Here is a 23,619-nt window from a genome sequence, read left to right as displayed (position 1 = left end):
AATCAAATTTTATTGAGTGCTTCATTATGTGCTCGTTTATGTGCTCATTGAAATGCGTGTTTTAGGACTTTGAGAACACCAACTTAGTTGTGGTAGGAAAGATAGCTGCTTCCTAGCTGTAGTCTAGTGTCGCACAATGGGTACCCGCAAAGCCACGCTGTAACGCTTCGGAAGCGGTACGCCAATATAAAATATGATGAAGCATACTCGTAGGAGGCCACTAGCATCCTAGCTAGCACTGCAGCAGATGTGCTTAAAAGTACTTGAAGACGTTCAGCAATCGTGACAGCCGATGCAACCTTTCGAAAGAGCGAGAGAGTTCGCAAGTGCCTGTCGTCTGCGAGAAAAGCCTCGCGTTTGCAGCGAGCAGGCGTCGTAGCAGACGACACTTTTTAGCATTCCGCTCAAGGGCGCAACGCTTTGTCACAATACAACATTTTTATTTCCATAAGTACTTGATGAGTATCTTTATATAAGTACATGCACGGTTGTTTTGCTCTTGCAAAAATGAATAAATAATTATTTTTTGGCATTAAATTGGGAACAGAATTGCACAAGTATGCATACCCTGATGTGTCCTGGTGACAAACCATAGTAAACCATGCTTCCATCTCAAAGTCATGCAAAGTTTATGTAGCGTGTTGTACATTATATAACATACTGCAGAAATAAAATTAGATTTTACGGGATAATATTTGAGTATAGCTTTGTTTACTGCGTCGCAAGCAAACGCCACTAGTCTAAAGACTGAAGTCAATCCGAAGCCTGTACTTCCCATCATTCCCATGTAGGGGTGCTATTGGGCGCTATTCTCAACACGCATGGCGGCTGCACGGCCGCCATTATCCGCCATGTTGACTCTCTGATTGGCTGTGGCGAGCTCACGTGCCTTGAAATTTGTGCCGGGAAACGGAAATCTTGCGAAATGTCATTTTGCGTTTTCATCAAGATGACGAAACGTGACGTGGAGCTGCAAATTTTATGGACTAATACATTTTTTGGTCCTTGGCAGATATATTGTGATGTTAGCGCTTCAAAAAGAATGTGAGCGGTAGCGTGCAGAAGCCAGTGCAATGCATCTGCAATTGCGCGAATATGTGCTGGCGATCCAAGATATGCGCCATGCCAGCTTGCTGATTGGCTGAAGGAATATCTCGTGAGGAGCGTCACAGGAAGGGCTGTTTCGTAAACGTCATTTTGACGATGCGTGACGTTGCGCTGGGCCGCCATTGCGGAGATTTTCCGCCATAATTTTTGCTGCGACGAGCCGCGCGAATTATGCTAATGAGCAGCCATATGCAATGACAGTCGAGAGGAATGCGTATCGCCACATTTTCCCCGCCGTTTGGCGCCACGAAAATATTTTGTTCATAACGCGTGCTCATAGTATTTGCATCGCTCTCGGGTAGTGTTGGCATTTGTGTTTGGGGCCATCATTTTTTAAAAGAACGAGTTTATACGAAATAAGATTGGTTGAACATAGCAAACTTTCGGAAATGTTGTCCACTTTTCACTGCTGCATTTGTATTGAAATCAAGATTAATGCCTTTTCGCACAATTAAAAGTTATGACAACGGCCTCTTTCTAATTTATAAAAAGAAATGTACGCAAGGCGGCGCCTTGAAGTTTCCTCCCGCACCAGCTAAATGAACAAGAGATGGCAGCGCCGGCGCTTGCGTCGCGCTAGTGGATATCTCTGGCGCGCGCAACGCTATCGGTGATATTCGGCCGTTTCTCAGCCAGCCGAGTCGGGCTGAGTCACTTGCGTTTCACGAAATAGCGATAACGTGGCCGAACGTGCGCGCATCACCACTGGTAGGTCGCGTATGTTGTCTCAAGCAAGAAAACAAGCGCGTTGGCGCCAACATGCGATGACTCATTCCATTTTCCGGGGACACGCATCCTAGCTATTGAAGCAGACGACGGCTTGTACGCAGCAGACGACGGAAGCGAGAAGCGTTTTCGACGGAATCATCATATGCTTTGAGATAGCTGCTTTATTTTTACTGCGGAGGAAAACTGTTTTGCTTTACTGATAACGCTACATTCAGTGCCTTCATTTCAGTTTCTTAGGCGAAACGTCAAGTTGGCGTCACGTTACGTAAGCAAAACTGGGCCACACGGAGGAAGGAAACTAAGGAGAGGCCCTTACGTCACTCTTTGTGAAGCAAAAGTGAAGCCGGAATTTGGCGTTGCTCATGGCGATGCTCCGCCTTTTGGGCCACCCTCCTCTCTTGTTTACATCTTCCGCGAAACCACGCCGCGCTGCGCGTGGTGTCGCGCGTTCGCGCAACATCTGGCAGAGCACGGAGCAGGTAACAAAGCGCAACAAGACACGGTGACTAAAGCAAACCCGCCCACTCAGCACCTTTGCCACGGCCCGAAACCTACCAGAGCAACACGTGTGAGCGCTCAAAACCATAACAACGCCGCCATTGTGACCCAAAAGGCGTGACCATACAACAAAAAAAAATAAAAAAGCAGCAAAAAAAATGAGAACCTACTACGTCATTTCCGCCACACTTTTCTCCTAGCGCGCGGAGGGGGTAGGGCCTCTCCTTAGTTTCCTTCCTCCGTGCTGGGCCACCAGCGCCATTTTGTTTGCGTCGCGCCTACGTCATGCATCGAAGAAAATGGCAGAATGTCCGGAATAGCGCCCTAGGTTGAGGCAACGCTCATGGGAACCCCCGTAGACACTAGCACCACATTTCCCTCTAGGTTATTTTTAGAAACTCTATGATCCACGCCTTCAAACGTCAGATCACGTGATTTCCGGTTATCTATTAGCGTTCTTGTTTCGTTTTTGTACCGTTTCTGCGGTCTCACGTGCGCGCCGAAAACCTTTCACGTACTGAAGTCTGAAGTGACGCCCATCTTGGAGGCCGGAGATGTCGCGTTGTAGTTTTGCGCACCGCCTCTCGATGACGCTACCAGTGCGTTTAACTTGGACGCGCGCGCTTTTTGCTGCTTAGGTTCGACTGGGTGGACGGAGGGGCTTAATTTTAGGACCGACCAGGGCGTATCAAGGCGTTGCCTAATAAACTAGCAGCTGAGGTAGAGTGTACTCGAACACTCTAGCTGAGGTTTTTCGTCTGCAAGAAGAGACTCGCAGCACTGGAAGTAGTCGCGCGCGACCTCGACTGTACGCAGAAGTGCGTTACGGCACCAATCTTGGAGGCCACCAATGTAGTTTTGCGCACAGCCTCCCGATGCCGCGACCATCGTGTAGGCTGACAAATCCTGCGCACGCGCGCAGTCCAGGACTCCAGGTGCAGCGCAAAGAGGTTGAATTAAGGTAGATTAAAACGGATTAAGGGTGGTACAAATTAGAACAAGGTGGATTAAGGGAGAGCTGCGAAGGCCACGTGACGATGTATATATGACGTCGGCTGTCATGGACGTAACCAATTAGAGTTAAGTGACTGTCTTTTTTTTTTTCTCCTCCTTGGTACAGCGTCAGGAAGTTGAGCTCTGTTCAAGGAGCTAGCAGGCTTTCATGAAATACACTAGCGATCGACAAGAGTTGACGCGACTGTGAACATTGCCACTCTTGGATCCATGTCTGACACCATGGGCCCTGCCACTGAGCTCTGTGTATACCGCCAAAGTGGCCTGAACTTGTAGATATAATCATTTATGCCATTGGGCAACATTCCGAAAATAAAATGCTGCCACTCGCAATATACACCGGCAATGGCTAACTGCGAATACACCGCCACGCTGAGTTGTCTTGTTCATAGTGGAAATTTCCGGCATCGGAGGAGTCATTAGAGCGATAGAAGAGCCCGCTGTCACCCCGACCGACTGTGCGACTATGTTTTATATATATATATATATATATATCATAAGAAGCCAACAAACAATGCGATATACCAAACATTAATTGCTTTCTTATGATATATATCCCATTCCCCCTGCGTATAGGGTAGGAAACCAAACGCGCTGTGACATTTGTATGGCCCTTCAGGATCGGCTCAGGTCGTAACGTTACAGGTTGTCACATTTCTGTGCGGGGATACAGTAAATCGCCCGTTAAGCGATCGCCTTCAGTCATCACCACACTGTCGCCGTGCCCCTTCGTTGCTGCCGTCACGGACACCCATTTGCTCGCCTTATACAAACGCGACGCTCCATCTGGTAACGCTTTGCACAATACCAAGCGATGCTCGATGGCCTGCAAATGCCTGCAAAATGCCTGCAAAATGTCTGCAAAATGACTCGCACACCATTGATTCCCATAGTGCCTGGGATAGTTGCGTATCCATCTTTATTTTTATTATTTTTTTTTATTTCTTCAACTTGCAGGAACGCCCCATGGCAGTGTCTCGATCTTAACGTTGCTCTGCGCAGATGAGCAGATGTAGTCCAGATGGAGGCTGTGGGAAAAGATCAGGAAGGAGAGGTGTGTTTAATCGGTCAAACAACTTCCACTTGAAATTTTGATAATCCCTACGAGACCAACGAGAAACAGCTTTAGATTAATCTGGAAGCACACTCAAATCATGTTACTCAATGAGTGCCCACAATTCTTTTTTTTTTTTCGAAAAATTCGATGAACAAAAAAGGTCACAGCTATTAGACTCCGTCATAAGGACCTACTTTTATAAGCGATATATCAAACATTGCTTTCGTCAGAATCGGTGATTTGCGCATATCACTTGTGGCGGAAAATCAATGTGAATAAAGTGTCTGACGTAAAGCGCATAACAATGTGCTCTATTTGTCCGCTGTAAACGGCGTTCCTGTAACAGATGCTGTCAACATAATTGCGATATCTGTTCTCGATGCGAAGTTGTGAAATTGCAAACTTGGTTCGCCAGTTCTCTCAGATTTAGAAATTTTAAAGGACACTTTCTTCACACATGTTGTGGGAGTGTCGGGTTACATCAGCTACAATGGCAGTAGCTCCGGGGGCTCTTGCGTCGAAGTGGGCCGCCGCTCTGCGCAGCTCCAACCTCAAGACACAAGAGTGGGCTGCCCAGCAAGCCCGAGAAGCGGCGACGAGGCAAGGCCTCGAAGTCCCCTCATGGGAGACCTGAGCCCGGGTCGTCAAATTTACCGGATTCAAAATAAAGTTGTTTCCATCCACCCATCAGGGATTCGGGGAGCTAAGTCAAACTTGTGCCATTGACAGTCGATAGACTTCGAATTCTTCATCGAAAATTATATGGCGAGGAACCACAGCGACCAGAAATAAATGAAACTGATAACCCTGAAAATAGATCAACCCTCACAAAAGCGATTGTCGAAATGCTTATTTATTTATTTTTATTTCATATACCTCACAGGCTCCAGAAGGGGTATTGCGTGAGGGGGGCGGTACAGGTAACAATTGTGGAGCAAAAACATGTTTTTTGTTACATAAATATGAACAAAAAGAAAATCAAATAATAAATACAGAACGCGAAATAAATAAAGATAAAAAGAAAGCACGGTAAACTAACAGTTGTTAGCTTTTCAGTATACAGTAAAGAAAACAACCTTAGAACAAATGCTTACATAAATACGCAACAATGAAGTTAAGAGCAACAAAACTAAAACATATACTTGTTTTTAGCTAAGTACTAGCCCAAATATTGCACTGATTTTTTTTTTTCTGAAGGTTAATGGGTCGTTTATGTCAGCGATGTTATCAGGAAGACCATTTCACAGCGCAATCGCACGTGGCAAAGCTGAGCAGTTTAATGCATTGGTGTGACGGAAGATGCGTTGGAAACTGAGATGATTATGCAGACGTCTAGATGCGCGGGAGGGACGAACGAGTGGCAAGGTAGATGGGCGTACATTATGCATGATTTTGTGCAGAAGACAAAGTAATGCTATAATACTGCGTGATTCCAAAGATGAAAGCGACAACGACAACTTAACGTTAGTTACGCTCGAAAATGGGCTATAATCTCTGGCAATGAAACGTGCAGCGCGGTTTTGGATCGACTTGAGAAGATGGGTTAGATATGCCTGATGAGGCGACCACATAGAAGCTGCGAATTCGAGCTGAGGTTGCTCTGATGTTTGGTAGGCTACCTTTCTGGTGAGGGAAGGAGCGTTGCGAAGGTTACGTTTTAGATATCCGAGAGTGCGCGATGCTTTAGCCGTTATTTTCTCAATGTGGGATGACCATGAAAGGCTAGGTGCTAGAATAATTCCAAGGTACTTGTATGAAGATGTGCGAGCGACGATAGTATTGCCAAGTGAGTAACTGAAAACAGAGTAGGATTGTTTGCGAGTAAATGTCATTAGATGGCATTTGTTAGTGTTCACGGTCATTTGCCAATCCAAACACCAGTTAGCGACACATTGAAGGTCATGTTGAAGAGCGATATCATCAACGGGGGAGCGGATTTGACGGTAGATAACGCAGTCATCTGCGAATAGTCCAAAACGGTCACGTGCGGTCACGTGTGGTTGTTGTCGGTCGCGGCTGGTTGTAAAGGGAGAGACTTCCGCACGTGACAACAACCGTACGTGACGTCACTCCACTAACATGCCGAGGATGACGAGGCCGCCTTTGACGAAGATAGGTCCTCCTATCGAAACGTTGGCCAGCCTTTCTGCGGCACTTTATCCTGTTTACAACATTTAAACCACATTTGAAAGGAAGCTATATCTGGTAGCGAACTGCGATTTCTATATTGAGATACACGTGAAACACGGAACAGCAATCAATACACAACCCTCAAACTTATTCAAACGAAAAAAAAAAAAATTATGGGGTACATTTTTACGTGCCAAAACCACTTTATGATTATGAGGCACGCCGTAGTGGAGGACTCCGGAAATTTCGACCACCTGGGGTTCTTCAATGTGCACCTAAGTACACGGGTGTTTTCGCCCACATCAAAATGCGGCCGCCGTGGCCGGGATTCGATCCCGCGACTTCGCGCTCAGCAGCGACTGAGCAACCGCGGCGGGCGTTATTCGAACGAGATTTGTCCCATTTGAGGGGGAAATTTGGATCCTGCCGGCTGGTGATCTATAACTTATATTTGTGGGGCCATAATTTTTACAAATTGTGGCGAAAATCGATAACGCTTCCCTGAATTTAACCACCCGGTTGGCAACTCCGTAAATCAGCACGAGGAACGGATATTGCAGTTTTATAAACCTTACCTGGAAAAGGAGTGTTGAAGAGGCATTTTCGCCTTAACGTCTTTTTTTTTTTTTTAATTTTGGTGTGAAGTCGGCGCGTGGGCCCGTTCACTTCAGTTCTTGGTCCCCGTCTCTCTAGCGCTCTTTTATCCGTCGTCATGCAACCTTCCCCCAACCCGCCCATCTTTCCGTCACGTGTCTGCCCTAAATTATTTATTACGACACTTTTATGACGTACCAGAGGCCTAATTCACAAAGCTTTTCGTTCGTAAGTGCTCTTTGCCATTGGTCGTCCGCCTCCGCTGACAACATGTGGAACGCCACGATTGGCTGAGATTTTCTCTTACGAAGAATTCTACAGCGTAAGATACTCTTGTGAATACGGCTCCAGTTCTGGGTCTCGTTTCCCAGCAATCGTACCTGTTATGACGCAGAAGGCAGTCACGTGGGAGCCGAACATCATGACGTACTTACACATCGCTCTGGCTCGAACGGTCCGCTGCTATGCCTTCTGCCTGCTCATTTCACGGCTCCACGTAACAGCGTAAGAAAACGAGGTTACGTGGTCTGTTGGTACGACAGAGGCTTCATTGTGAAAGGGTGACCAGGGCGGGATGTCTTATACGGGTGTCACATGGCCACTTCGATCGCGATCGAGCCCGGATCGAATTTTTCCTGTCACGATTGGCTTCTTTGTAAAATCTGCGGAAGGAAGTCAATCGCGCCTGATAATTCTGGTACAAATTGGGCTCGATCGCGATCGAAGATCGCCGTTTGCCACCGGTATTATGTGTCCCCTAAGCGCTTTAACTTTAATATGCGTAATATGTTTAACTGGACCAACCGTCGAGCAGTGGGAAGCCCAGCTGACAAGCCCGAGCCCTGAAGACCAGCATTGTCTGCTCAGCAAGGCCAAGATATTGGCTGAGGCTCCCGGCATCCTGGACAAGGGACGTCGCCCACCTCGGACGACTTCACCATCAGCTCATTTTTACATCATCATCATCATCCTGGTTACGCCCACTGCAGGGCAAAGGCCTCTCCCATACTTCTCCAACTACCCCAGCCATGTACTAATTGTGGTCATGTCGTCCCTGCAAATTTCTTAATCTCATCCGCCCACCTAACTTTCTGCCGCCCCCTGCTACGCTTCCCTTCCCTTGGAATCCAGTCCGTAACCCTTAATGACCATCGGTTATCTTCCCTCCTCATTACATGTCCTGCCCATGCCCATTTCTTTTTCGTGATTTCAACTAACATGCTATTAACTCGCGTTTGTTCCCTCACCCAATCTGCTCCTCTCTTATCCCTTAACGTTACACCCATTATTCTTCTTTCCATAGCTCGTTGCGTCGTCCTCAATTTAAGTAGAACCCTTTTCGTAAGCCTCCAGGTTTCTGCCCCGTACGTGAGTACTGGTAAGACACAGCTGTTATACACTTTTCTCTTGAAGGATAATGGCAACCTTCTGTTCATGATATGAGAATGCCTGCCAAACGCACACCAGCCCATTCTTATTCTTATGATTATCCGCGGTCACTACCTGCTCTAAGTAGATGTATTCCCTTACCACTTCCAGTGCCTCGCTACCTATCGTAAACTGCTGTTCTCTTCCGAGACTGTTAAACATTACTTTAGTTTTCTGCAGATTAATTTTTAGACACACCCTTCTGCTTTGCCTCTCCAGGTCAGTGAGCATGCATTGCAGTTGGTCCCCTGAGTTACTAAGCAAGGCAATATCATCAGCGAATCGCAAGTTACTAAGGTATTCTCCATTAACTCTTATCCCCAATTTTTCCCAATCCAGGTCTCTGAATACCTCCTATAAAAACGCTGTGAATAGTATTGGAGAGATCGTAGCTCCCTGTCTGACGCCGTTCTTTATTGGGATTTTGTTGCTTTCTTTATGGAGGACTACGGTGGCTCTGGAGCCGCTATAGATAAGTTTCAGTATGTTTACATACGGCTCATCTACTCCCTGATTCCGTAATGCTTCCATGACTGCTGAGGTTTCGACTGAATTAAAGGCTTTCTTGTAATCAATGAAAGCTATATATAAGGGTTGGTTGTATTCCGCACATTTCTCTATCACCTGATTGATAGTGTGAATATGGTCTATTGTTGAGTAGCCTTTACGGAATCCTGCCTGGTCCTTTAGTTGACAGAAGTCTAAGGTGTTCCTGATTCTATTTGCGATTACCTTAGTAAATACTTTGTAGGCAACTGACAGTAAGCTGATCGGTCTATAATTTTTCAAGTCTTTGGCGTCCCCTTTCTTATGGATTAGGATTATGTTAGCGTTCTTCCAAGATTGCGGTATGCTTGAGGTCATGAGGCATTGTGAATACAAATAAAGCTTATTCCTTCTCCTTCTCCTTAGATCCCCTTTAACAAATACTCGACAGAAGCTTTGCAGGACCATAACAGTAAGAGAAACGTTAATATAGGCGTGCGACAAGATCAAGGTGATGCGAGGAGCTCGATTTTTATGCGTTGCATATTGCAATCACTCAGTTCAGCCCTTGGGCGCGGCCGGGCAGCCACCATTGACCTTTAGAGCAACCACGTGACGTGACGTCACGACAGCCGGAGGAAAAGCTGGGCCCCAACTCGCGCGGTCGCGCGTGGCCGCAGCCACCACCTGACTCCCGCTCCTCCCGCTAGGGGCGCTGCGCCGGCGCGTGACGTCACGGAGGAAAAGCTGGGCCCCAACTGGCGCGGTCGCGCGCGGCCGCAGCCACCACCTGACTCCCGCTCCTCCCGCTAGGGGCGCGGACAAGACAAGAACAATGAAATGGACAAGAGAACATTGATCTGCACAGGAGATTTCAACAAAGACCCCAAAAGAGATGCAGCATTCATAGAAGCCCTTGATGCCAGGTATTCCCTCGACCTGTGTTCATTGCAACCAAACTCTACGACCCATTGGGGAAGCAGCTTGGACTTGATCCTGCATAGAAATGTGGCAAGAAAGTATGAAATCAGTGATGTACAAACGAAGAGCCACTACTTTACAGACCATCAAAGCGTATCTATAAGTTTGAAAATAAAGGATGAGACAAAGTGATACCTGTGTTGTCATTCTTTAGCTATGAAATACTGGTACAACTACGATTATCAACCAGTCTACTAAAACTAATGGCTCGTTTCGCTCTTAGACCGACATTTGCAGCACCGGTTAGAATACAACCTTACACATTCAGGTCTAAACCGAGTAGGCTTGAAACTGATGTTCAGCCACGACCTAGCGTAAGAGAGGCTGAAACTAGTGTACAACCACATCCTCACACATCGAAGGGGAACGTGGCTACAACCGCAGGACTACAGCCGCTTCTGCTGCTGGGGGTACGTCTATAGGGAGTGGGAGTATAGTGAACCAAGGGTGTTTACAATGTACTTTCCATGGGTGCCAAGAACGCCGTTGTAGCCGGTGCTGGAGCTGCGTTTGTACATTCTGCATTAGCTTCACCGGCAACCACGTATATAGCCGCTACAGCACTTCTCGCCTCACTACTGGTACTTGCACACAGAATGACCAAAAATTAAAATAGCTAAACCAAGTATTACCGAGTAAATCCAAGTATAACCAAGTATTGCCGAGAAAATCGAGTGCCGCCAAGCAATACCTCGCCCCCAAAAAAAAAGAGACCGCGCAATATGCAACGCATTCTTGGCTTAACCAAGCTAAGCCTGGCCATTTTTTGGTAGCTACAGACATATATCTAGAAATCAGACAATGAAGCCAGAGAAGGCATGAGGGAAATAACTGTTACGCCTACTGAAATGCAAAAATAACAAGGGAATAAAAGTAAAAGTGGACGAAAAGACAACTTGCCGGCGGTTGAGTCCGAACCCGCGACTGCTACAATCCTGCGACCGGCAACAAATAAGGCAAATCAGAGGCGCTACACGACGTCGCGCACTAGCGAAGGCAGTTGAAGTGAGGACGCAACTTTCCTTTCGTTTTCTTTTTTTTTCAGAGCAGAGTGCAGTGGGGAGCTTCCAGTGGCTTGCAGGCGAAGAACGACCTGAATTCCTCGGCAGATCCGTGGCCTTCTTGAATACAAGTAGGCGGTGGCTCTGCGCTTCACGTATTCGACAAAGTTTCTACAAAGCTCATAGAACCGGCCGTCGCTCAATGTTACAGACGGTGACAGTTGCAGATGCCGGTAGCAGACGTCGCTTCAAAACGAAGGCCTGCTGACGCCCTACGTCTGCACATTTAAGCTGTAGGTGTCACAGCTCCACGGCACCGCTTAGATTTTTATTTTGTGAGACTGAGACCATATGGCTGTGGTTAACAGTTAGGTCATTTGTTATGCTAACTGTTAGCCACATGACTGTTAAGTCATCGCGGTATCGGGGTGCGGGAGCACGTTTGATTTACAGTAAGAGGGACGAATGGCATCACGGCAAGTCGCTTCTCTCCAAGCGGGACATCTCTGCAGTCAGTTGTTCAGTCAGCCTCGGCCAGAATAGTTACATGCAGCACGGAAGGAAACTTGAGTGTTCACGCTCGCCATAGTCCTTGAGAGCTAATACTGAGCAGTGAGGTACTTGTAGTCACCATGCAAAAGTGTGAGATGCACGGTACGAAATGCCTGAAGCATATAGCTGCAACATTTCTTTCCGAATACACAACAGTCGAAAAGTTTATTAGCCAAAATAAGGCCGTCTGTGCAGCAAGAAACCACATGTCTGCGCACTTAACACTTTAGTGTAAACCAGGGTGCCAGTAGTTTCGTCGGGGTTTGCGGCAGCTGGGGTACGCTACCACAGCTGGGGTGTAGTCCGCAGTCAAGGCACTTCTGCGAAAGTAAGCGGACAAGCAGACGACACAAGGGCAAGGGCGGTGTCCTGCGTTCGCTAAAAGGCTGTCGTACAAAGTCTTACGAGTATTGTGATTAGAAGCAGCTTCGGTGGTCCATCTTGCTGCGAGTCGCTGCACACAACCCCGCTCGGACAAGCGATCGCCAATCGAAGGCACCCAGCGGGGAGGGAGGATACGCAGAAGTGAAATGACAAGCGTAGCCGCCAGGTCGAGACGAAGCAGACGATATAAAGGAAGCAACGCGCAGGGCCAAGTGTTAGGGTTAGCTGTGAGATCCCTGCGGTATATAGAATCGGGCTTGGGAGAACAGATGTGTATATATATGTATATGTATATAAATATACATAAGTGGACAGACACTCGATGGAGTGTGTGTCTGCGAGTGTATGGGGTCAAAGGAGGAGAAATCGCTCCGTGTTGCACATGGTGGACGCAAATCGTTGCGCGGCTGTAGCTCGTCGCCAGAGGGCGCAATCACTGGCGGCGGCGGCGCTGCTAAGTTCGATCCCAGCTCATACCTCTATAGGCACAGGTGCGTTTGTGTACTTGAATTCGTGCGAGCTGCCTCCGCCGGAATGCCGCTGCCGCAATCTGCAGCGCGCGTACACACATATTCGATGACAAGAGCCTCGGGAGGGGGGGGCACCAGCAGTGACTGGCCTACATCTTAATGCGTGACGGCCATTTCGGGAGGGGTGCTGGCGCTCGTGCAGTGCGGCAGTGTTGATGCTATCTGGTCTCCTTTCTTGCTTTTTGTTATCTATTCTTTTTTGGCGTTTATTGTTGGCCTCGTGCCTCAGATGGAGTGGGCAATTTTCGCCCGTTTTTTCTTTCTTTTATTGCTGGCCATTCCAGCAGTGTTTCTTCTTGTTTTTGTTTTGTTGTTTTCTTCCGTGTTCTTTTTGCCGCGGCGTGATGTCGAGCAAGGTAGTTGTAATAATTTGGCTTACAAAGCTGGGAGCGGCAACTGCTGCGGGGGAAAGGAGGTTGCTGTGATATGCTACTGCTGCACCCCTGCCTCCTCGTGTGTAGCCGCGGTTGGCAGTGAGAGTAGTGGTATGCGCATTCTGGAGCGACACATGTGTCTGGTTTAGGCATAGATCCGATGCTTTAAGCGAGGCTTCGGCCACCACGACCTCGTTCTATGAGGTTGCATTTGTGTATACGCTATGTGCACACTGGAATACGCCAGCATATATGGCTCTCACTATGCTGGCGGCTGACTGAAGCTATGTCAATGCACTGCACTGCAGATTCGCACCGATAGGCGGCACCGCCACCAACCAGAAGTCGTCTGCTGCCAACACTTGCCAGAGGGGGAAAATTCGGACGTGCTCCACTCTCACAAAGTTTCGTTTAATAGTGAGCAATACCGTGTACCTTACGTACACTGTGCGACGTCACAGCCTCGGTCGACAATTACGTTTTCTTTCTTTCTTTTTCTTCCTTGAGGTCCTCCTGCAACAATCGTGTTTGCCGGATGTCGTCTAATCCCGCCACATGCATCTCCGTTGATTGCCTCAAGGCGAGCATTCGTCATATTTCGTGCATCCCTGATCACTACCCGGCCCTCCTTGCCATCAAAAACAGTTCGAGCTACACTATCAGAAGTTATCGCCACCATAAGAGACTGTCTTCTATGAGGATGTGCACTTGCAGCGAGAGCTGAGTATTTCCAACGATCCAAGGTGCACCTTACTCTTCCGTGGATGACCAAGAATGCCGATCACCACAGAATGGTTCTAAAACAGGCAACGCTACTTGAAAAGTTGACAATCACTTTTGCGAAATGCGTCCTGCAAGAGCGATTTCGCGAATGAGTGACATTATGCGACTGTAAGGAAGCACCTCAGATTTTGAGGTATGCCATACAGCACCAGACTTACGAGCAATTATTGCAAGCGACAAGAAAAAACCAACATCAAGCTCTCGATAAAAAATACGACATATTTCAGTGGTTGCCAGTATATGCCAGTATTTCTGGAAATTACTTCGCCTATACCAGACTGCCCGGTCTGCCCATGAAAGAACCTGAACGTTTCCGATGCCCCCTGTTGAGAAGAAATACAACAAGGTGAGCGAGATATCAACATTTATTTCAGTTTGCGTTGGGCACACCTTCCTCGTATGGCGGCGCCCTTAGCCTATGGCCCGGGGAGCAAGTGCAGTGCGACGAGTGCCTGCGCTGGTGCTTCCTCGACGAGACTAAATTCCAGAATTTAGCAGACGCGGTGGGGTCTAGCTTCACGTGCAGGTCGTGCGAGGGCGTCAGGGAAGCCGTCCAAAAACTGGAAGGGAATTGGGCGGCTAAGTTTGAAGAGCTTAAGGCAAACCTGAGGGAGGAGCAGGAGAAGCGGGTAGCACTGGAGGCGAAGGTTGAAAATTTCGTCAAGGTAGAGGCGGCCCAGGCCGCGCAGTTGGTGAGGACTGTGGCCGAGCTTGGGGAGGCGAAAGAACGGAGCGCCGAACTGCAAAGGCGGCTCGACGCTCTTGAGACTCGGGCAGCGGACAATGTCGGGTCAGGACACCAAAGCGAGGGCAAAGTGGAAGGCAGGGAGCCAAAGCAAGCGGTCGCCAGCTCGCCGCCGGTGAATCGGCGTAGCTATAGCGAAGCAGCGCAACACGCCCCGAGTGAGGCGACGCTGCAGCCACAGGAAGCCGGTAAGCAGGGAGAGGTAGGAGAGAATGAAAGAGTGATTATCGCTGGCGACTCAAACATGGCTGGGTGCTCAAAAGCAATTGTGGAGAGGGTGAAAGGCGACAAAAGAGTGGCGGTAGGGACATTTCCAGGGCAGACACTGGGTTCTGTCATGGAGCGAGCAAAAGAAAAGCTCACGGAAAATGCCCACGTGCGCAACCTTGTCGTAGTAGCAGGTGGGCTAAATGACGTCCTGAACAGGAAAGGGCCAGGACTAGCCCAGCGCTTGGCGAAGGGGGTGGACGACTTGCGCGAGCTATCCACTCAGGTGCAGATCGTGGTGTGCACGGTGCCGGAGGTGCCTGTGCGTGACAGTCATGTACAAAGAGCCGTAATGGCTGCCAATGAGGCAATATGGAAAATGAGCCGAGAGAAAGGATTCGAAGTTGTCGAGGTAAACAGGGAAGTGAGAAGTTGTGGTGGTTTTAAACGAGATGGGATCCACTTCAATTACAGGCTAGCACGAGAAGTGGGCTGGCGACTTGGGGGTCGCGCTGTTGCTTTTTTAGGGGGCCCGCGGGCGCTCAGGAGGTCAGAGTAGGTAGTAATAAAGAAGGTCCCCTAGGGGAACATCAGAAGAGCATCGCCGTCGATAACAGGAAAAGGAGGAAAAAAAGAACAAGAGCTCGCCATGCAATAGGCTACATAAACATGCAGGGCGGCAGAAGAAAGGAAAAGTGGGCAGAGATTGAGGAGCAGTTACATAGAGAACAAATAGGGGTGTATGCGGTTACAGAAACGCACCTTAGAGACTCAGAAGAGCCGCCAGTTATTGGGAATTATGTATGGGAAGGGTGCAACAGAACTAAGTCGGAAAGAAAGGGAGGGGGAGTCGGAATGCTCATCCATCAGGGAGCCAAATGGAAAAGAGTAAATTCACAATGTCAAGAGCATCTTTGGTTATCAGGTACAATGAGTGGGAAAGAAACTTGGCTTGGAGTTACGTATTTGTGGACCGGAATAAATTGCACAGAGAAGAATAAAGAGTTAGTGGAATGCATAAGCGCTGATATCAGGGGTTTCGGGAATGGTGCTGAGATAGTCCTATTAGGTGACATGAATGCCCACATACAGGATTTAGACGGCTATACCGACAATAACGGGAAGTCAATGCTAGACCTTTGCGAGCAACATAATCTCGTGATCGTGAATACAGGGCCTAAGTGTGAAGGACAGATCACGTGGGAAGTGGGAAACCGGCAATCGACCATTGATTACTGTCTGATGACAGAAGGAATTCATGATAAGTTGAGAGAAATGGTCATCGATGAGGAAGGGTTTAGCAGCATAGGGAGTGACCATAAACGCATCATTTTGAAAATGGGATATGTAGTTGGGAAAGAGAGCAACGAAAGCAAAATGGCCAGTCCAAATTTGAACGCTGAACAAATAGCAAATATAGTCACTAGAGTGGAGGAAGAAATTGGCAAGTTGCCAAGTAAGGGGTGGGAATATGGTGAGCTTCTAAGTGTAGTAACGACAGAAATACGGAAAGAGAAACAACATGTTCATTGGAAAGGAAAAAAGAAACCGAAAAGCTGGTGGAACAAGGAGATACGAGAAGCCATCGCCGAACGACAGAAAGCATCTCGAGAGCACAGGCAGGCAAAGAAGGCGCAGTTGCCACAGGATGAAGTAACCAGTAAATGGGAAATATACCGGGAGAAAAAGTCCATGGTTCAAATACTGGTGCAAGCAAAATTAAAAGGTGAAAGTGAACGTTGGTTGTCAGAAATACGTGAGAAAAAGAAGGCTGCACCTAGAATATTTTGGAATCACATAAAATTATTAGGCAGGAAGGCAACAACAATACAACAACATATCCTAGACGAAGATGAAAACAGACTGGAAGGAGAAGCAGCAATAAATTACATCCAAAAAGTAACAGCCGAATCTTTCCAAGGCAAGGACAAGGTTGTATTTGAAGAAAAAAAGAGCATGAAAGAGACCCAAGGGGGAAAGGAGCTAGTGCTTACAAATTTAAACTGGAAGAAAGCGGAAGAGAAAATTCCTAAGCGCACAGCCACAGGGCTAGACGAGGTTCCCGTTAGGCTGATAAATGAACTGGGACCAAAAAGTAAGGAAGCTCTCGTGAAAGCAGTTGAAAAAACTTTAAAAGATAGACGAATACCTGACAGTTGGCGACAAAGTAGAATGAATTTAATTTATAAAGGTAAGGGGGAGAAAGACAGAATTCACTCGTATAGACCGTTGACCATTACATCGGTAATATACAGGCTAGCAATGCAGGCAGTGAAATTAAAGCTTCAAGCATGGGCAGAAAATAATGGCATTTTGGGAGAGCTTCAGAATGGCTTTAGAATAGGTAGGCGTTTGGATGATAACTTGTTTGTTCTTACTCAGTGTATTGAAATATCAAAAGCAGAAAGCAGACCGTTGTATGTAGCCTTTTTGGACATTACAGGAGCATACGACAACGTAGACCGCAGCATTTTGTGGGATATTCTGGAAGGGGAAGGCTTAGGTAACGATTGTATACAGCTCTTGAGAGAGATTTACCTAGAAAATACTGTTTGCGTTGAATGGGAAGGGATGAGGAGCGCGGAGAAAGTTCATATCAACAAGGGACTGAGGCAGGGATGCCCTTTATCCCCGCTGCTGTTTATGATGTACATGGTGAGGATGGAGAGGGCGCTAGAAGGAAGTAATATCGGGTTTAATCTCTCATACAAACAGGCAGGTACAGTAATAGAGCAGCAACTCCCAGGTTTATTTTATGCGGACGACATTGTGTTGCTCGCAAACAAGCAAAGTGATTTGCAACGTCTGGCTAATATCTGTGGACAGGAAGGCAACAAGTTAGGTTTGAAATTTAGTGTTAGAAAATCAGGTGTTATTGTATTCAATGAAAACAGTGAACAGACAGTGGAGATACAGGGCCAAGAAATACCTCGGGTAACAGAATATAAATACCTTGGTATATGGATAAACGAAGGCAACGGATATATGGAAACACAGGAAAAAACCATAACAGTCAAGGGGAAGAGAAATGCAGCCATAATGAAGCACAGAGCGCTATGGGGATACAATAGGTACGAGGTCCTCCGAGGTATGTGGAAAGGGGTAATGGTTCCAGGACTTACTTTTGGAAATGCGGTTGTTTGCTTTAAATCAGGGGTACAATCAGGACTCGACGGGAACCAAAGGTCAGTGGGTCGCCTCGCATTGGGCGCTCACGGGAAGACTACAAATGAAGCTGTGCAAGGGGATATGGGCTGGACTAGTTTTGAAGTGAGGGAAGCCCGCAGTAAAATTGAGTACGAAGAACGGCTGAGGAATATGGAGGAAAGTAAATGGGCTGGGAGAGTGTTCAGGTATCTGTACAGGCAAAACATTGATTCACAGTGGAGGAAAAGAACTAGGAAGCTTACCAGCAAGTATGCGGCCTGTGGGGTGGGCAACACAGCAACAAAGAAGGTCAAGCGGAAAGTCAGAGAGGCTGAATTAATCTCATGGGTGGCAGCAATGGAAAAGAAACCTGCCATGAGTAACTACTTAAGGGGAAAAAACGAAATTAGGAAAGAAACCATTTATGATAACTCAAAAGGAAGCTCATTACTTTTCGAAGCGAGATCGGGATGCCTTAGAACACGCACCTATAAAGCGAGATATAAGAATGAAGAAGAAACATGTGCTTGCTGCGGTAAAGCTAGGGAAACGACGGAACATATTTTATTAGAATGTGAGGACGTCTACCCAGCGGTCGATTTAGGCACCACTGGCCTCCTTGAAGCCCTTGGGTTCAGCGGGAGCAGTGGTAAAGCAAACAGGTCCGCAATAGACATCAGTAAGAGGCGATTGGAGGATTGGTGGAAGAAAAGTAGGGAAACGACAAAAGACGGAGACGTTCAAAAGCACAGTTCGCAATAGGGTATCAGAAAATTTGGACGTGGTAGTTCATAGTGGGTTTTTTTTTTTTTTTTTTTTTTTCATTGGTGAACATAGGTAGGATATTAGGCAGCATAGTAGTAAGAGCTTGGTGGCGCAAGCCACCGCCCCGTTCCAAAGGTGACGCTCATAACATCCATCCATCCATCCATCCCATTGGCTCGCGCCACTCCACCTGCCTGCTGTATAAGCCGTGTCGCTGCTCCTGCATGGTCGGAGCTGCGTGGAATAGGTTGCGCCTTCCGAGAACCCACTACCGCATAAGAACGCTTCTCCACGTTTATAACCTCTCGAAATGACCGAGTTTCCACGCTGAATTGCGACTTCGTGGCCGGATCGCCACTTTCACGTCATCTGCATATATACGGAGCTGGTCTGGCGCTGGCTTTGGCTTGTGACATTCTCCCAAGCTTATGTCCCTTCCGCGTTCGCGGCCACACGACACCCATGAACTCGCGTCTCGGAGCCGAAATTTGCACACAAACGCACGCACAAAGACCGACTGAATGAGCGCCGCCGCGAGCAGCAGGAGCGTCCTCGCGAACCACCGACCGTGACCGTGAGCAGAAGACAATTTCTTCACGACCGAGAGTGGGGGGCAGGCACGTGCCGTCGTCTGCTCAGTCGACAGTTCTTGCCGTCTGTCCTCTCTGTCTCTCTCTCGAAAGCTTTTGTCGAGCGCTTTGGTTGTTTACTTCTGCTACATTTTGTTATTGTTGTCGCCTGACGACTACCCTGAACAGGCAGTGGCGCGGATCTCCGATGTTTATGGCAATTGGGCTAATCCATTTCTGGAGCGTGATATGGAGAACTGTGAGACTCTGAGGCGGCAAAAAGCATACACTCCCCTGTCAGGCGCCGCGTCGAAAGCGAGCTCATGTAGCGTGTCTTTCTAGCCAGGTTCGCTTCGATGTCGCGGTCTTCGTACGTCGGCGAGCGGTTTCGGTTTTCGCGATTGTTCGCGCGCGTGGTAGGCGCGCGCGGTCTCATTAGGCTTATTTTTAGCCTCCTCGGGCTTCGGTCGTCGCGCCAGCGGCGAGAAGTGGATCTGCTGGCCGCCATTTTGTTTCTCTATTTTTTTCTTTTGTCGTTAATTCGTATACTGTCCGTTCGTGGCGTGCGTGGCATTGTGTCCCTTTACATTCTTTATGGGGCCTCGAGCTTGTCAAAGGAGAAAAGCCGCAATTTTGCAATTACACGTTGTCAAAAAGCCAGAGATGAGTAACTCGCCCTGACAGCGCATGGAAATGATAGAGGCGGGCGGTGTATGTTCGGTTGGTTTATTGTGGCCAACGGCACTAAAGGCCTATAGCTGTATAGTTTGTCCGGGATCCCCCCCCCCCCCACTTAATTGGAGGCAGTCTGTGGACAAGAGCAGATACAGCGCTAACGTCGGCCAACTCGGCGACGTTGGCGTATCGCTCTGATGGAGATGAATGACTATTCCAAGCCTGCGGATGGAACCGCGTGTTATAACTTAGCGGCTCTGTCGGCAACGTGCGCCGACATTTTTTTTTTTTTTGTCTCCCCCGCCTGGTTACTATTAAAAGCACCACTACGCTGCCGCCAGAGCAGTGCTGTAGCTCTAAGTTGATTGTCGAGAACTTGTCCTCCTTAAGACAACCAAAACTCCCCGCGCGGAGTCCATAATGTCCAACTCAGATGCTAGCCTGCCAGCTAGATCTTAGATTGAGTCGAAAAGTAAACGAATTTGTTGATTCTATGTTCCGGCGTCAAACACAACCTGTTGATCGACGCAGCGAATATACCTTCGAGAAACGGCAAACAATTGCTCATGCTACGCTTTTCCGCCTATTGGCAGACGACATGTCGACGCCTCCGCTGTCGTCTGCCGCGGCACTTTGCAGAAGAGACGGAAAAGAAACAAAGAAAGAGAAGGTAAAGAAATAGACCGTCTGCAGCATTCCAGAAAAGGCTGCGACAGAAACCTCCTGTCCTGCATGTAGCAGACGACGGCGTGCAGCTCGCATTCTCGGGTGCCTGGGTGGATTTTTTTCCACTTTGTTGATTCTTTACCACGTACGTGGCGCTTCCCCCCGTTCTCGGGAGCTAAGGGGCATCACAGCACGGCGTTTTAATCCCGGGGCCGCTGGTCAGCGAAATGACGGTTATCGACCGGCTTCCTTTCGCGAAGCGTAGCCGTTATTATCGGCTATCCGCTCGCGGACGAAGACAGCCGCCAGCGCGCGTCAAGTCAGCAGCTGGCCCGCTTCTCTCGACGCGTTCAGGTCTTCTTCGCGGCCCATCTGTAATGACGCTTCTTTCGTTGCACCTACCCCCGCAGCCACATACTTTTTTAAATTTATTATTATTATTTTTATTCATTCTCGGACACCATCGAAGCAGGCGGTCCCTACATACCTTTGCTGCTGTTGCAGCTGTTATATTACTGTTGTTTACCACGCCACGGGCGCAGTAACTCAATCGACTGCGGCGAAGTGATCACTGACGTCTCTTTTCGTCGTTCGAGGACGACGAGTTTATTTCGGCACGCCGATCGTCAGGGTTTGACTGCAGGCGGCCATGGAGGCTGAAGTGTGCGAGGAATCGACGCCGTTGCGAAGAATGAGAATTCAATCGAACGAGTTTGACGCAACACCCTTCGAGCATAGCCGGTGTGGTATAGAGATGAGGGAGGCGGGTGACGGGAAGGCCCTCCACTAGGCAAGATGTTGCATTTGGACGTTTGCCACCTCAATCAATCAATCAATCAATCAATCAATCAATCAATCAATCAATCAATCAATCAATCAATCAATCAATCAATCAATCAATCAATCAATCGGTCGGTCGGTCGGTCGGTCGGTCGGTCCCCAGAGGCACCCAGTTTTTCCCACTCGATCCATCTACGCAAATCACGTGGTAGAAGAAGCGCGCACAGCTCGTTCGACGTCCCACCGCTGGTACGTTCGCCAGTATCGTTTCGTCGACTGGGAGAAAGATCGCCCGTAGGCGTTCCGTCGCTGACAAGGACGCTCCAAATCCTTCACACGAACCCCTCGGACACAAGCTGAACCGTTCTATACGCAACGTCCTGTTGTGCCGAGCGAACAGAACTTATCGCTTCTCCCACACGAGATCGCCCTCGGGCCCAGCGCAGCAGACGACGAGGTGGCCGCGCGACTGAACACCCGTCCCTTTTCACGATACCCGCGCCGCAATACAACCGCGGTGGTCGTCGGCCTGGTCGCGGACGCGCACACCACCGTCCCCGCCCATCGCATCGCGTCGACGGGCGTCTTTCACGTCGTGTTGTGTGTATGCCTGGCCCGTATTACTATCATTACTACAATTATCGCATCGAGGAAGCCGCGCCCCACCCGACCACCCAGCGGTGGTCTCTCGAATCGCTCGCGCTCCCCGCCTGTAATCTCGCGATGGGTGCCGTCGATCTGCGCTGCGGCTCATCAAGTAATCTCGCGACATCGAAGACTGCGCTTCCTCGTGGCAGCGGGTTCCCACGACTAACGAGACGTTCTCCAGTCGACGCGGATCGTTAGAGCAGAGCGGAGAAATCGTTCTTCATTATACCCGCGCGTCCACGGCGAGCCCAGAAAATGTGATAGACCGAAGCAAGCCGACCAGCTGTCCGCATGCGGCCAAGGCGTACGTATCGTATGGATGCGCGTATATATCGGCTCCGCTCCATTAACTGTTTCCGTGAACGCGGTGCGACGAGCTTCGAATGATTGCAGACGGCGAATTTTTTTTTCGGGTAACGATTTCTTGCTCTCGGTTAATGCGCAGCATCTGTGGGAGACCGTGTAGTAACGATCGCCGCATGCAAGGTCGCGTCCTCGGCAGCCAAATATCGAGCATTTTCTGCCGCACACTTCGTTTTCTCGTTTCAATACATTTCCCGCCAGCACGGGGTTGAAGACCCTTCGAATGACGTAAATGTGGAGCAGCCGACGTTGCGGAGGTCACGTGAACCACCGAGGCGCTGACGACGGTAAGCACGCACGCGTCGTCTGCTCAATTTCACACGTGCGGGCGGCCATGTTCGTCGACGCCGGAGAAGACGCGCATTTGCGTCTCTCGGCCGTGTTTTCGGCAGAGGCACGTGCAGCCGTTCTGAAAATGCGTCGCCAGCAGCGTTTTCGATCTCACACCGTTTTGCTTCCAACCAAAGAGACTCCCAATGTAATGTAGTGAGAAACTCTATGGCTCCGAACATAGAGTTTCTCACTACAACACCTAGAGGGAAATCTGGCGCCACCGTCTATGGGAGTTTCCTAAGGGCCGATTTACGCTCGAGCCGCCCATCGCCGCAAGCCGCACCGCACGCTTGCGGTCGCGCGAAAAATTGCACGTGTCCGGCACTTGTGCACAAATTACCATTTACACTGTGTGCACAGTGTATACCTTAGACATTGTAAACCGAAATTTGTGCACAAGGGTTTGATACGTGCAATATTTCGCGCAACCGCACGCGTGCGGTGCGGCTTGCGGCGATGGGCGGCTCGAGCGTAAATCGACCCTAAGGGGCGCTGTGACGTCATGGGAATGAAGGTATATGTTTCTGCGAGGCTTGTGTTGGCTGGTGTTGTGAGAGGATTCGTCTAAGACGTGGATATGGTCACACAAATAATGCGTTCTTAAAGTAAAATCTTCATAAAATGTTTCCATTCACGCAAATTGCATCTTTACCCACTTACAATGGATGACGAAGGGAAGAAAAGCAAGAACAGAGGACAAACTGTTTCAAAGCTAGGGCGAATCTTCTCGTCTGTCCTCCAACTTTAGCGGCCCGCTGATACTTTTTACGTATCATGTAATTGCACATGGAATAACAAGTTCTCGTAGTTGAACAAAACATGTTTTTGCGCAATAATAAAGCTAAAACAGCTTTTTACGTGCTGTTTTAGTAGAAAACGAATCATTGTGACCGACGGAACGGCGTGTTTGCCTGGCTCTCCGAGAACGATGCCGATCCGAAGTCACAACATACCGGCATTACCATGCATATCACAGCGCAGCAGCGTCAGATTTCCCTCTAGGTAATACAGTGAGAAACTATGTGGCTCGCAATAGTGACGCTTTCGTGATGGCTACCACGATGAGTCCGGAG

At 48.6% G+C, this 23,619-nt stretch overlaps 1 long non-coding RNA gene across 3 annotated transcripts in view; it reads right to left on the bottom strand.

Annotated features, from left to right (window-relative positions):
* Positions 1 to 3,308: 3,308 nt before the first annotated feature.
* Positions 3,309 to 23,619, bottom strand: part of LOC129384313 (uncharacterized) — a 244,243-nt gene continuing 223,932 nt past the window's right edge. For 2 of the 3 annotated variants that reach the window (XR_011896124.1, XR_011896125.1), the window contains one exon: positions 3,309 to 4,376. This is a non-coding gene — a long non-coding RNA (uncharacterized lncRNA). Of the gene's footprint in view, positions 4,377 to 9,982; positions 10,040 to 23,619 lie in introns of all 3 variants that reach the window. The other variant, XR_011896123.1, reaches the window with a different exon arrangement.

This window comes from Dermacentor andersoni, chromosome 8 (genome assembly GCF_023375885.2).
Source record: "Dermacentor andersoni chromosome 8, qqDerAnde1_hic_scaffold, whole genome shotgun sequence".
Lineage (NCBI taxonomy): Eukaryota > Metazoa > Arthropoda > Arachnida > Ixodida > Ixodidae > Dermacentor > Dermacentor andersoni.
The sequence above is the reverse complement of the archived record's forward strand: the minus strand, read 5'-3'. Positions and strand labels throughout refer to the sequence as shown.